The 15,574-nt window shown below is 44.1% G+C and overlaps 1 long non-coding RNA gene across 1 annotated transcript in view; it reads left to right on the forward strand.

The window, feature by feature from the left end:
* Positions 1-14,130, forward strand: part of LOC129049228 (uncharacterized) — an 87,539-nt gene extending 73,409 nt beyond the window's left edge. Inside the window, exons 3-4 of the long non-coding RNA XR_008512145.1 lie at positions 13,291-13,434; positions 13,778-14,130. This is a non-coding gene — a long non-coding RNA (uncharacterized LOC129049228). The remainder of the gene's footprint in view (positions 1-13,290; positions 13,435-13,777) is intronic.
* Positions 14,131-15,574: the final 1,444 nt, after the last annotated feature.

The following is a 15,574-nucleotide window of genomic DNA, read 5'->3' on the forward strand; positions in this document are numbered from 1 at the left end:
GGTACACTTGGGTAAACCCAGTTGAAACTGACAAATGCCTTTGAGCCATGAGATGTAAGCTGGCAAAACCTACTCTGGTGTTTGTCTTGAGTGACTTCAGTTAGAATTCAAGATAAGCCAGGAATAGGGTGATAAGTGATTCACCCTCAGTTTAACTTTATGATCTGGTGGGCTGTTATACCTTCACAGCCTCAAACTCATCCACCTAAGTCTGTTGATGTAGCAACAGGGGTAAGCAGACAAGAAGGACCAAAGTTGTGGAAGGACACTTTACTGGATGGTTTAAGGAGTTTATCTTTGAGTTAGAGCATTACTTCAGGTTTATATCCTTTAGTTGTATTTATATTGAGTACTATTGTTTGTGGGCACATGGTAGGATTTAAGTTTTGGGAACCCTCTAACTGGAATGCTATTGGAAATTCTAAGTAAACATGACTGATCACATTTCTCCAACTTTTGCTCAAAGAAACTAAGAGTTGTTAACTTGTAAGGACAAACCAAAGTTAACAGAATCAGGAATTTCCAGATGAGGTGGTATGCATGCCTGAAATGAACTCAGAAAGCCAGAAATATTTCGGCAGGAAGGACACAAAAGTAGATGAACCCACCCCAATGGAACCTGCAGCCTCGGTTCCTGGGAAGGTGTGTGAGGCAGGATGGCTGAGCACCTGACAGCAGTTTCACGCTCAGTCCTTGAAAGCTTGCTTCCCCTCCCCACGCTCAGACCCCTACACCCCACTGAAGTCTGTTCTCTAGATGTTTGGGCCAGATGCTGGAGTTCAAGACAGTGGGAGGTAGATCAACATTAAACTGAGCAGGCAAAACCACAGGAACTCTCACCATCTCCCTGCTACAAGAGCCCACCAGCCAAATTCATGCTGTAGTCTGAACAAACTTTCTACAATCCATGCAGTTACCAACAGCTCACTGTGTTTTGACTGCATAAATGCTGCTTGTGGGAGTTGGAGGTAGGTTGCATGTAGAAGGAGCAGTTTTAGAAAAAGTTTGTATCTCTTCCCCACTAGATGACCTTATAAACTGCTTGTAGAACAAGAATTCTACCTCAGTCAAGGCAGATTAGTTGATGGCATAGTTATTTGAAAGTCCTCCAGCCATAGAGGGCCAGACCTCACTTCAAAAAGAGTACCTAAGTGCCTGGGGTGAGGACTGCTGACTTACAGCTGTCTAAATGTGCTGTTTCACCCTTCTGTGTTCCGACCTCTGGTTACTGACTATGGACAGGGGTCATGCATAGACCCTAGATGTCTGAATATAGACATGTTGTACAACTCTAAGGCGCCAAATGCAACCATATTCAGTTTGCTTAGGTGCCAAGTCTACCTTTGGTTACTGGGGTGCCCACGGTTGCATTGAAAGTCCAAATACAAGGCCAGCAAGTCTGCCTGGGATTAAGTTGTGATTAACCCAGTCAGACAGTTGCATGTTGCCTGCTTTAGCACAAGGGTCCCTTAATATTGAGTATCAGTATTAGGCTGATAAGGTCACCGAGTAATTATGATATAGATGGTATGTTTTCCAGCAAAGGCAGTTTGAACGTCAAGGAAGTAGGAGTAGGAGACTCATTGGAGCCCTTTCAAGGTACCTCTGCCTTTAGGTTTCTTGCCTTAATACCTTTATCCCATTCTCCCCAAAGGCATCTGGTAGAGCTCAGATGCCAAGTTCATGTCAGAATTGTGATAAGTTGAAGATCAGCTTTGAACCTTTCATACCTCATTGCATCCTAAGTACAACTGATTCTCAGAAGACATCCCCACTTTAGAGTATAAGAATGGCTGATATGGTTTTCTGTTCTTGTGTTAGTTTGCTGAGAATGGTTCCAGCTTCATCCGTGTCCCTGCAAAAAACATGAGCTCATCCTTTTTCATGGCTGCATAGTATTCCGTGGTGTATATGTGCCCCATTTTCTTTAACCAGTCTATCATTGATGGGCATTTGGGTTGGTTCCAAGTCTTTGCTAGTGTGAACAGTGCCATAACAAATGTGTGTATGTGTCTTTTTAGAATGACTTATAATTCTTTGGGTATATACCTAATAATGGGATTGCTGGATCAAATGGTATTTCTAGTTCTAGATCCTTGAGGAATTGCCACACTCTTCCACAATGGTTGAACTAATTTACACTCCCACCAACAGTGTAAAAGCATTCTTATTTCTCCACATCCTCTCCAGCATGTTGTTTCCTGACTTTTTAATGATCACCATTCTAACTGGCATGAGATAGCATCTCATTGTGGTTTTGATTTGCATTTCTCTGATGACAAGTGATGGGCATTTTTTTCATATCCACATGTTCTCACTCATAAGTGGGGGGTTGAACAATGAGAACACATGGACACAGAGGGGAACATCACACACTGGGGCCTATTGGGGGATGAGGGGTTGGGGGAGGGATAGCATTAGGAGAAATACCTAATGTAGATGAAGGGTTGATGGGTGCAAACTATGGTACATGTATACCTATGTAACAAACCTGTACATTCTGCACGTGTACCCCAGAACTTAAAGAAAATACAGCTATATACATTCAGGATACCTGGAAATCTAAATTTACTTGAAAGAAGAAATAGAAGTTTGAATCTTCACTGTCTACTTCTAAAAATGAAAGAAAATTTGGTAAAAAAGAATGGCTGATATGGGTTTTGTTGTGTCCGCACCCCAAACTCATCTTGAATTGTAGCTCCCATAATTCCTACATATTGTGGGAGGGACCTGGTAGGAGATAACTGAATCACAGGGGCAGTTTTCCCCCATATTGTTTTTGTGGTAGTGAATAAGACTTGAGATCTGATGGTTTTAAAAGGGGAAGCCCCTTTTGCTTGCCTCTCAATTCTCTTGCTGCCACCATATAAGAAGTGCCTTTTGCCCTCCACCATGATTGTGCTGCCTTCCCAGCTGTGTGAAACTGAGTCCATTAAACCTCTTTATAAAAGACATACCCGAGACTGGGTAATTATCAGTATGAAAACAGACTAATACAATGGCCTAAGAAGTCAAGGTCTCACAAAGGCAGAGATCAACTGGGTTTGAGTCTTTGTCCACATTTTTGACCAGGTGGAGAACAGCATCTCATCACCATAGAAATGACAGTCTGGTACACGGTAGGTGCTTTAGTGTTGAATGGACCAATAGCACTGGATACCAAGCATCTGTGTGGCACTACAGGCACACAAATGTGTCATCCTCAAAGGAATTTCAGACCAAGCTGCCACCCCATGGTAGGGGCCCTATGGGAGGTCTCTCAGATTAGATTGACATCTTGTTTTCTGGTCTTCACCAGTTCTCCCAAGGCTGTCCATCCTCCATCCCCATCCTGTTCTGTTATCAGCCTTGGGTTGGGGACTGATATTAGAAGGGTTCTGATAACACTCCTTAAGTGGCAGCAAGCTGTAAACATTCCCACTGATGCCATTTGATTAGCTGGCTGGGAAAATGCCTGAAGAAGGTCCTGGCTTGTCACTGAGAGACAGGCAAAGGTGTCACATGGAGCTGTTGAAAAGCAAGCGGGTTGGGGCCACCACTGTGGAGTTATATAAAGCACTTGGCTCCAAGACAGACCTCTACAGCATCACATGTGTGATCTGCCAGGGTGGCTGTGGGTTTATGGTTTTGGTACACATGCAACAGGAACACATTCATAGCCCAGATAAGTTAATGACCTATTAGTGGCAAGTGGGGATAGAGATAAAGCCGTTGTGTAGAAGCCTACCCCACATTCCAAAGCCACAAACAATTTTGTTTAACACCCTAGTTATATCCTATTCAAAAACCTCCCTGTTAGAAGGTTGCAGTTTCTAAATACATGTCTATTGAAGGGAAGACAGAAGGGCTAGGGAACAAGGCTTAACCATTTTCTGGGCATGATCTTAGGATGTTAAGCCCCTGGAGCTGGAAGATCAAGGAATAAGAATTCAGCCATCATTTGAACTATGAGTTCAGTTCAACTCATAGTTCAGATGATGGCTAGAGAAATATAAAGGTAGGACTGTATAAACATTACATTTAGGTTTTTCTGCCTTCTAGTAGAAAACAGTGCTTATCTAGACATTCTGCAAGAAACAATGGTTGGAAGTAGACTTGACATTTGTGTTTGATTTAGGAATTTAATAGTTCATGACGCATCGGCAGGCAGAAGGGATTGTGTAAGGACAATTAAGTTTAAAATGCCTGCCAAGACGACAACATTGGGGTTTCAGTGTTTGGTATCTTGTCAAGATTCCAATTCCCTAGGCGATTCCCTGGTAGCATTCTGCCTCTTAGGGTTAATGAGAGGGGAACCATTGGTGTGAAGGTATGTTTTTTGGAAAGCAATTTAACAGCTAGTAAGAACTATACCTGGCACTCTTAAAATCAGCACCCCACTCCTGCAAGTCTATCCCATAAAGGTATCAGTTCAAGGATTTGTGTAGTGAGGTTTATTCAATGGTTAGGGACTAAAACCCCCAAGAAATTTTAGGTCAGGGAATGGGCGTGTTACTTTAGACCATGACACACCATTGGAGTGACTGAGCTTAAGTTCATCCACTTAAGATTTGCACCCCTGCCCACCCAGACATTAGAAAATCCACCCAAGTATGTCATCTACAAGGAACCCACTTTAAAGTCACAGATAAGTCCAGGAATGGGAGGACTCCTGACACTGATCAGGAGAGAGCTGGAATAGCTGTGTTAGTGTCAGGCAAAGGTGACTGCAGAGCAGAGAATGGGGGATGTTACACAAGGGAACAATCGCTCTCCAAATAAATTTAAAACCGTGTTTGTCAGATTCCTACTGAAGGCCCAAAAGATCAGTGGGTAAGTAACCCGAGAGTTGATATAAGCTTTTGTTTCTTACAGCCATCAGTGCTCATGAAGGGACAGCCTACTGTCCAATTCCTGGTGAAGTGGACAGTTTCACCCACAGGTCCAGCTTTGTCACAAATGCCTCTTGTGAAAACTGTCAATCGGTACACAGGGCATCTTCTCAGAGCAAAAAAGCAAGTTAAGTAGAGAGAACTAAGGGCACGAGATCCTCACCCATCCTTTGATAACATGATTATAGTTTAACCTGGGTACAGCCACTCCTTGCACTTTCTTAGGGAGCAAGAGCCAGGGAGAACCCGGTGTTGCTCCAAAGTGAGCCTACATAAGTTCTGTTCCATAACTTTAGATACATCTTTGTAAAGCAGGATGTATAGGCCAGGAAATCCACCTACCAAATCCATTGCCTTCTGCTCATACTGGTCACAAGACTACAGTCCTGGGTAGATAGGTTACCTTTGAAGGTCCTTAGAGTAAGCTCCTAGAAGTGAGCTCTCAGGAGAGTCCCAGCTGTCAGCTCTAACCACACTGGGCAATTCTTTCTTAAATACGAGGGAAGTAGCACACTGAGAAACTTGCCACCACTGGAGACAGAAGTTACAGATTCTGGCTGGAGTATAAACAGAACGTTGAAACCTAGTGTTTCATGCCTAGTGTTTCATGCCTACATTAAACATTTAGTATTTCTTAGAGGTCTTATGTCAGGGTGAAGTATGGTGTGTGTACAAGGATGTGCATGTTTCTCACAGCATAGGCTGGACAGGGCTCAGTCTTTTCCTCTGGCCAGCACTAGGAGCCAAACAATCAGGTTGTGCACCCGTGGCACACACCCAGCCTGCAGGAGTAGTGTCTGGGTTGGCCTGCATAAAGGCTTTCAGAGACCTGAATAAGGATGCCAATGACAAAAAGGAGTCTAAGAATCTGGATTGTATTCCCCTCTAATAGAAGCTAGAGTATTCTGGCTACACAGTCTTTACTGTGGCCTCAGAGGGCTAGAATGGACTAGGGCTGTGCTACTGAATAAGACATGTTCCTCCCAAGCCAAGCCCTACCTGGCATTCCTTAATCTGTCTCATATTTGGTTCCTAGGAGGGCTTAACACAGCTTAGTGTTTATGATGGCATACCACAGGTCCCAGAAGTTGAGTATCAGATGATGTAACTGAACAATGAATCCCCTACCTTTAAAGCTAGGGTTGCTTTAATGAAGATTCTGGAAGAGTGACTAGCAGGTATAGTATGGTTGGCTTAGTGTGATGTCATTTGAGATCTGACACTCAGACATGATGGAACCTTTTTTCCTCCAATAGGATGAGTGTCTTATCTAGACTTAAAAGGAATATGGAAGAAGTTTTATGCCTCCCTGTAACATTGGGCTACATCTGAAGTCTTTGTTTAGGAAGTCTTTGCTTGGTCTTTAGTCCACCCTTCTCCAAAAGGTAATTTTTATAACTAGAACCATTCTATTTTTTTTCTAGCAGACATCTGTTCATCTAGATGGCTATTTTCAGCATACGATGTTGTGGTTGAAGTTGTATTGAGCCACAAGATGCTCACAACCACCTCTGGCACTTGCTTATAGAAGCAGTGAACCTAACTCAGGCAACCTAATTCCTGGTTTAGGGCCTCACATTTATAATCAGTTACAACTTCAGAAAAGGATTCCAAGTTAACACTTTCCAAATATGGCAGCTGATATCTGCCAGTTTAAAGCTCAGGAGACATCCTATTGGGTGGAAAGGACTTGGGAAGAAAAGTTCCTTTTGTTCAGTTCATATAGTCTAATACTGCTGTGCTAGACATTAGCCCACTTGGTGAAATAGCCAAAGTGCCCACTCATTGCAGAACTCAGTATAGTCAGGCAGTTTGTATATGTAAGATTGTTACTGGCAGTGATAACTCTTGGCTCCAGCCTTCAGAGAAGGGAGGTAAAGGTTAGATGAATAGAGTCACTTTAGTGTGAACCTAGTGCTAACTCAGTCTTTACTTCTAGCTAGACTGTTTTGAGATTCAGGGGGAATAGGGTTTAGCAGCACGTAGTTTGTGCCTTTGCACTATTTAGAAAGCTAGGTGCCAAGTAGGGTTCACAGTTTTGAAAGTGGATCTTTATCACCACCCCCCACTGCTTCTCAGCTTCCCTTTCATTGGGTGGCAGTGCTTGTTTGTTCTCCATTACTCCCATGAAATAGCTTGTGCTAAGGGTTGTACTGCAACTCAGATCACCCTCAGTATACAGCCCACAAAAGCTACTCAATAGAAGTCAAATCTTATCCCAAAATGGATGTGGTTCTACATGAGGCCTGCAGCTTTGCATGGACAGCAGCCTACCAAGCTCCATCCAGCTCAGGAGTCCTTCGATGCCTGTCTCCAAGGGGGATGGAGACAAGAACACAGACACAAACCTGATCTGTTCCTATTTGCTGGCCTCCGTATTCCCACAGGAAGAGAGGGTAGAGAAGTAGCAGTTCCATGTAGATCACAAAGGCCCTGGGCTAAAAGAATGCTACCTTCACTTCAGGGATGTGTAAAGAGGAACCTTTGAAATACCTGCTCCTGGATGTTACACTGGAGAACCACTGGCAAAGAGTTATGAAAGATGTAGTCCAGATATAAGGATTTCATTATACATACAAGGCTATTCCTTGTTCAGGAGAGGCAGCTATATACATTTGCCGTGGAACATAGGTTGTCCTTTTTGGAAGGACATTTAGCAGCAGCTAGGACTCAATTACACCTAACACTCAAAGTCAGAAATCACAGTCCCGCAGATCTATCTCATCATCATAAGAGCACTGGTTTGCAAGAACACACAGGTAGCAGTGTTTCAGTGTTTAGAGGCTATCCCCCCCCCCAAAAAAAAATGCCAACTCTCCTTAATTTGGCAAGGGGTGAATTTAAGGACCATAACACATTGAAGTGACTGAGCTGTAATTCCATTAAGTTTTGGTCAATTTGATCTAGCTATATCAAGTGATATAGTGTTAGGTATAATTGAATCCTATCAAGTAATATATATGTTTTATATATAATATTATATATATATAGTTAGCTAGATCAGCATTAAGTAGGTCTATGAAAGTCAGATCACGTTTATGAGAAACCTGCTTTAAAGTTATGAATATAGAGAGCAATAGCATGTTGATACTAGTATAGCTACTCCAGCTTGCTTTTGATTTGTGTCAGGCAAAGCCAACTATAGGACAGATAATCAGGAATGATAACAGACATTATGATAGAGGGGACAGTTCTCTAGGTAGAGAACATCCTGACGTATGTACCTAATAAGCAAAACCTGGGATGAAGACAGCATTTTGAGAAATAGACAAAAGTCATCCATAGTTGGAGACTGTGACCATCCCCCCCCACCCCCGATTAGTAGTGGACAGAGCTAGCAGGCAACAAGTGATAGCTAGATCAGTAACAAGTCAGTCTGATGAACGTTAGACCACTGTTTTAGGAACAGTGGTCTATGAAGGGATTTGGCAATTCAATCAGCAAATTGTTTGCCTGATGCTGGCAATGTCAGACCAGGAGGATGTTGGAAGAAAGATACCACCATTTCCCAAAAGACCAGAAAATGCCACCTTGTTGCTTGAGATTCTGGTTCCATCCCTGTCCTTCACCATACAAGGTGGCGGCTCAATTTCTAAAGCTACCTCAGGAGATGATCCTTAAGATATGATGCATGAAGAGGAAGGAGAAAACAGGTTGATGTTGGCAGTGAACTAGCTGAAGCAGATCTCTAAGACCTTAAACAGATTTGATGCAGTACATAAGGCCTTTGAAACCCTGACAAGCAACATTGAAAGACTCAGGATATTTGGAAGATTGGAGTCTTCAAACCAGAGTATCATTTATGTGTTTGAGAGTCATGCAAGAGGTTCTTCCTGCTAGGAAGTTTTATCCTGCATTGTTGGCAGTGGTATCAGACCCGCCAGTTAGCCTTGCGCTAGCCATGCAAGCAGCCGATATTGCCACTGGCATCTATAATCCCTGGAGCAGGTGGTGATCAGAGCAGTACTGCTGCACTGAGACAGCTGCAAGCTACACCAGAGCTGCCAGCCCTCAAGTTCCCCATGCAGTTCCACTCTGAAGCAAGACCATGGATCCCTCCCCTTCCACCCTCACCCCCAAACCCATTCACACTAAACCCCATTAAGAACACTTCAATTCTACAACAGGATATTCTTCTAGAGCTCAAATAGAACATTCAACCTACACCATGTTTGGGGTTATAGAAGAGCCAAGCTTAGAAGAGGCAGATTCATTGATCCTGTTATACGACCAGGTACACATGCACATGAGAATTTGTTCCTACCTTCCCCACCACCACCAACTCGGAATATACTCAGTAACTTAAGACTTTGTGCCCAAAGTATCTGTTAAGTGTTCCAGCTCCGGGTCCACCATGAAGACCTAAGTCAGAGGGGCCTGAGAGATATATGGATTCACATAAGCCCAGCAATGGCCTAACCGAACAGCTCCAGCTATAAGTAGAGCCTTGATTCCAAGCTTCTCACTCCTTAATGAGACCATAGCTTAGCTTTCCAAGCTATACACCTTCCTTTTACAGATACTGATCATCCTGCCTACGCGCAGGCCCTGGGAACTGAAACTGCCCACACCCCCTGCTCTTGACTAGGCAGCCATGTTTTATCACGTGACCAATATCCAGGACCCAGGTGATTGGACTGAAGTGACCACCTGGCTCTTAAATAGCTCATCTATTGGCTGAACTGAGGACCTGGTAATGGAGGAAGGGGCTGGTCAAGTGGGAGGTGTATTTAAAGACAAGCCACACAGCCAGCAGGAAGAAAAGATAAAAGCATGTCTTGATACAGACTAAGAGGTCAGAAGAGACCTGACCAGAACCTGGAAGATGCCAAGGAGCCAGGCCTCCAAGCTGTTTAATTCAATCCCACCAGGACCCTTTCAAGACAATCCCTTTACCTGGGGCCATTGAGGGTGGCTCATGGACATAATAAAGTTAAAACCACTTCAGATTCCTACTGAAGACTAGCAGGCTTCTGTAGTCCTCTGCCCACCTCCTACTCATTTCTTTCAGCAGCTGCACAGCCAGCTCCCAGGCAGCCACAATAGTGGAGAGTCAAGCATGATGCACATTGTAGAGAGGAACAGGAAAAGCTCATGGGTAAACAAATTTGACTTCCATAATGACTGGAGCTCATGCTGCTAATAGCCAAACACCTTCTCCAAACTAAGAGGGTCTCCATGCTGGCATTGCCGCAAACTGAAGGAAACTGAGCATAGCTAGGTTTTCTTGACTTAGTCTTGATTCACCTTTAAAGTGGTGATGTAGTATAGACCCCAAGGGTTATTATAGTGTAGTGAGATTGGGACTATTGAATTATCTAGAAGAGCTGAAGGTGTTTAAGCGTTTCAGATTCAAACTTCCATAGAATCTTGGCCATTTGGAAGATGCTACTTTGTTGTATATTCAGTTCCCTTTCAGGCTCCTTATAACTAAGCAGGATCTCAGTATCCCTAACTACCACCATAGTGCCCAAATGTAATAACTCAAGTATATGCGAAGAGGTATCTGCTGCTATAAGCCAAGGATGTTTAAACTTACTGCAGTCTAAAAATCATAAGCACATCAGATAGGCACAGAATGACTGCAGTCAGAAGTTCAGTGGATGAGGCATCAGTGACTTCAGACTCAAGGTCTGTCTGGACCTTAAGTAGTATCACCGGCTGTCCTTGTGAGTCTTACAGGATGTTCATGACTGCATTTAAGTTTCACCATTTCAAGAGGTGGAGAAATGAGACCCTGGAGTCACAAAGCCACGATGAAGTATGGGAGTCTGACCACAGCTTGGACCCACCAAGGGCCCTAACACCTCAGTGGGAAGCCCACTGAGAAAGCCTGAGTGAAGTGTTTCCAATGTCAGTCTTTCTGTGGCAGGATTCTAGTGTTCCTTCCCAAGGTAGAAATCCAAAGCAGAAGTGATCACCCTCGTGTCCCAGGCACTGATAGGAGCAAGGTAGTTCTGAATACATTCGCATCATGGAAATTACACTGGAAGAGGCATTTAAGGATATGATCCACTGAAATAGGCCATTCAGGAAGTTCCCAAGACAGAAGTCAGCTAAAGAACTGATTCAGGAGTGCTCATCTCCTGCATCCACTGCCTTACATAAGTGAGGCTGAACTGAACCCGGAATAAAACATCATACTCAAGACTAGCTTTGTCACAAGGTACCCTTGTGGACTGTTGGGCAGTTTTCCTAAAAGGCATGTCCTTAGAGCAGGAAAGGAAGCTGAACGAAGGGTAGAGACTAAGGATATAAGGCAAGATCCCATCTCATCTTTTGACAACCTGACAATATTAGAGTCTAGGTTCCTGAATGCAGCCATTCCTTGCAATTTCCTGTTGAGCAAGGAAACGGTTGGGAGACAGCAGTCTTGCTCCAAAGCAACCAGAAGATAGGTCAAGTCTTGTAGCTTTGAGTATGAGTAGGCCAAACAAGCCACTTACCAAAACTATCATCAACTGCCCATGCCAGTCATAAGGCCACAGCCCCAGGTTGTCACAGAGTCATCCTCTGAAGACCCTCAGAGTAACTCCCTAGAAGTGAGCTCTTCAGGGAATGGAGCCCTAGAAGCAGTTTGGCTGCCACTTCATAGCCCGAGCTGCACCAGGCAGTTCACTTGAAGACATAGAAGCAGCACATTAAGCCAAAGTTGGGCTTGCTGGCACTGAAAACAGAAGTTGTAAGTTCTGGTTGGGAGCTTAGACAAAATATTTAAGCTAACATTGTTTTATACCAGGCTTCATTAATGAGGTCTTATGTTATAGACAAGAGTTTGCTGTCAAGTGCAGTGTGTATAGGGATACAGATTCCAACAGAGTTTTTGCAGCTGGGCAGAGCTCTGACTGGTCCTCCAGCCAGCACTAGGAACCAGTGTCAGCAGGTTGGACACCCATAATACACATCCAGCAGGAATGTGTCTGGATTAGTTTTCTGCATACAGATTCAGAAATCTGGATGAGGCTGCAGCTATTATAGAAGGGAGTATATAAAAATCTTAGTTCTTGCTCCCAAGAAGCTAGGGCAGCCCATCTACATGGGGTCTGCACTCTGGCCTCCGCTGGAGGGCTGTTCTAACGAACAGGACATGTTGCTTCTGGCCAAACCCTGCCCAGCATCCCTTAACTTACGGGATTTGGTCCTAGAAGGGCTTATGCTTGAGATCCCAAAGCAAACTTAGTTTATAGCATGACACAGGTCCCAGGAAAATGGGGTTAAATCAGTATAACTGAACAATGTAGCCCCTGCTCTAAAGCTAGGCTTGCTTTAATGAAGGCTGGAAGAATAGCCTCTTATGGGTGCAGGATATTTGGCTGAGTCAAGGTCTTGAGATTTGACAGTTCAGAGTCCTATCATGATATAGGAACTCTGTGCCTGGATATAATATGGGACTATATTTTAAGTATTTAGGAAGTCTTTTAGATCTAAGCTAACTTTCATCCACCCTTTTTGTAAGGCATAACTAGAGCTACTCTGGGTTTCCTGTGAGCATCTCTACTTCCATCTAGAGAGTTATTTTCATTCAGTATACAATGCTGTGGGGCTAGAGGTGGTACTCCAAGCCACAAATGAGGGCTTTTGGTAGTAGCCTCCAACACTTACAGATGTGAGATCCTATCCCAGGAACAGAGATAACGTCTGCATGTTTACTTTGTGAGCATCAGTTGTTACATGAGTGGAACATCCCCTCAAGTAGCATTTCAAAATAAAGGTAGCCAAGAAATCTCATGCCACCTTAAGGCTCAAAAGTATAGAGATTTCCCTCTTAGGAAAGGGGCAACTGGGGAAAGAGTGGCTTGTGTTCAAGTTCAGAAAATGCCTGGTAGGTGCTCTGTGCCGGCCCAGGTAGGATTGAGTGGTCAACAGAAGTCTCTACCCCTTGCGGAACTCAGTCTAGTTAGAAAGAGTCACATTTACAGGATTGTTGGGGACTATGATATGTGATACTCTGATTTGTTAAAAAGGTGGAGAATTGAGCTATCTAGCTCAGATAGCCTGAGCTTAGTACTAGCTCAGTCTTCACTTCTGGCTACAAGATACCATCTTCTGAGATTCAGGGAGGGGAGAGTTTTAGCAGCACATAGTATCTGTTAGTGCCTTTATACTACTAGAAGGTTAGGTACCAAGTGGGGCTCAGAAGCAGACCGTGATTAGCATCTCCCTTATCCCTTTTGTCAAGGGGCAGGATTTGTGTTCTTCGAACATTCCTAGTAAGGTTTTTAAACCAAGAACAGCATTGATACGCGTCCCTTAAGGTCAAAGCCCACAACCCCATGCAACTAAGTCAGCCTCAAGTTGAGAATGTTTGCTAAGAGGCAACTAGCTTTGCATGGAAGACTCCCTGCCCATCTCCAAGCATGAGATTCAAGAACACCTGCACCACACAAAAGCCTGTTTGCTGGTCTCCATTTCCCTACAGGAAGGGGAGAGAGAGAAGTTGTTCCATTTAGAACACTGAGGCCCTAGCTAAGAGACTCCTTGGTTCCAGGGATGGACAGAAACATGAAATGCCTGCTCCACAATGCTATGTTGAACAACCAGAGGAAATTATAGAATCTCACAGGTAAGAACTATTACACATAAGGGAACTTACTGTGCCTTGTTCATAAGGGTTTATGCATTCATAATGGGGGATGAATTATCCTTTTTGGAAAGCAGTTTGGCCAACAGCTAGTAAGACTTAGTTATATCTAAACACTCTTGAAATCCAGCAGCCCCAGTTCTGGAAATCTATTTCATAGTAATGGGAGCACCAGCTTGAAGACCTATGGGCAACAGTGCTTATTCAGCAGTGGGTTTAGGGGCCAAAAACCAAGGGAATAAACAGCTTTTGGTTTGGGGATAGATGTGTTATAGGCCATTACAAGCCATTGAAATGACTAAGCTAGTCTGTTGACTTGTTTCAGACTACTAGAACAAGACTGAGAAATCCACTTAAACATGAAGTCAGTTTAGAAGGGAGAAAGATGTGACATGTTCAATCAGAAGAAACCTGGAGCTGACTAGAGCAGAGAAAGTTGCCACGAGTGATAGTGAGCATTACATGCAAGGACCGTCCAAGAAGTTGTCTTTGTACCTAAAAGCATCAAGATGAAATGTGAACTGATAAGATAAATCCACTCCTGTAGTTGAGGACGTCAACACCATCAGTAATGGGCAGACCCAGAAGGCATGGACATAACTGATCAGTCAACTGGGCTTTGTGACCACTTATACAATAGTTTGTTCCTATTGAAATAAAGATGTTCACTCCACTGAATAGTCACCAAGACCGACCCTGTTTTGGAAATAGGAAAGCCAAGCAGCCCAGAGAAAGCAGATCCCTGTCACTTGCACTTTTAAGAAAAACTGAAGTTTTGTCCACCTTCCCTATTATATACCTCCAAAGAGGGTAGCCTGAGACTGTCCATGTAAAGCACCTCTTAAGTGTTCATTTTGGGTTCACGATTTGTGAAGATCTATTTCGGGGTGAGAGGCAAGGATCCGTGCATTCATCTGGGCCCACCCCCATGACCTGAGAACAGGGGCAGGCAGGCATTTCTAGTTACAAGACTGAAGCCTTGCTCCTAAGTCATACTTTAGATGCTGGGGACAGTCATCCTGAGATTGTGAGATTGTCTCTTCCTGGACCATATATTCCTATGTTTTTTGTTTTGTTTTTGTTTTTTATTTTTAAAGAAGGTACTAGGTAGGATAAGCATCTCCCTGCCTACCCATCATCCCTGGGCACAAACTGCCCAGACCCCTGTTCCCAGTTAGGCCATGTTGTCATGCCTCATATAATCACTATTCAGGACCAGCTGATTGGGCTGAGGTGACTACCTGACCCTGGGAGCAGGTAGCCTACTGGCTGGCTGCTGAGGACCTGAAAGAAGAGGAGCTGGGTCAAGCTGGAGGTGTATTTAGGACAAACCACACAGCAAGGAGGACAGAAGTGGAAAGCTTCTTTTGGTATAGAACAGAGGTCAGCAGAGACTTGACCAGATCCTGGAAGGCTCCAAGGAGCCAGGCCTTCAAAGCTGCTTCAGTTCGATTCAATTCCACCAGGACCTTTAAGACAATTGCCTTCTACCTGGGGCCCTTGAGGAAGCCCATAAACAGAAGTACACAGTAGCAGGATTCTGTAGACCAGTGCCCATGACTCACTTCCCTCAGCTACACAGCAGGCTCTCAGGAGTGTGGAGTACATAGCTGCCTTCCATCCTGGTCAACAGGGTGATGAGTCCATCCTGACTCATACTGTGGAGGACAAGCACATGAAGCACATAACTAAACAGTCAAGCTAGGTTTTACGGTGACTCGAGTCTATATGGCCATTCAGGAGATGCCATTTTTGTGTTCAGTTTCCTTTCTGGCTGTGGCTTATAGAAGAGCATCCTATTTTTCCTCAATATCACCCCACCTACCACCTTAGTGCCCAGTTATAACTCGAGCACATAGCAATGAGTATCTGCCTCTATGGGCCATGAACATCTTCATCCCACTTCAGGAAAGATGGAATAACCTTATGACAGACCCCATCACACAGGCTTTTTCCACATGTGTGCACGATATAGGACGTTCCACTTTGTTTCCATGATCTATGCTGTTATATAGCATATTCTTTGCTTCCGAGTTATGACCCAGTACCCATGCAGTAGTACTTGCTCTTGCTCCCGCTAACGCACATGAGTCGTTCTCCCCTGAGTGGCACCAGGGGCTAA

Source organism: Pongo abelii, chromosome 10, assembly GCF_028885655.2.
Source record: "Pongo abelii isolate AG06213 chromosome 10, NHGRI_mPonAbe1-v2.0_pri, whole genome shotgun sequence".
NCBI classification, from domain to species: domain Eukaryota; kingdom Metazoa; phylum Chordata; class Mammalia; order Primates; family Hominidae; genus Pongo; species Pongo abelii.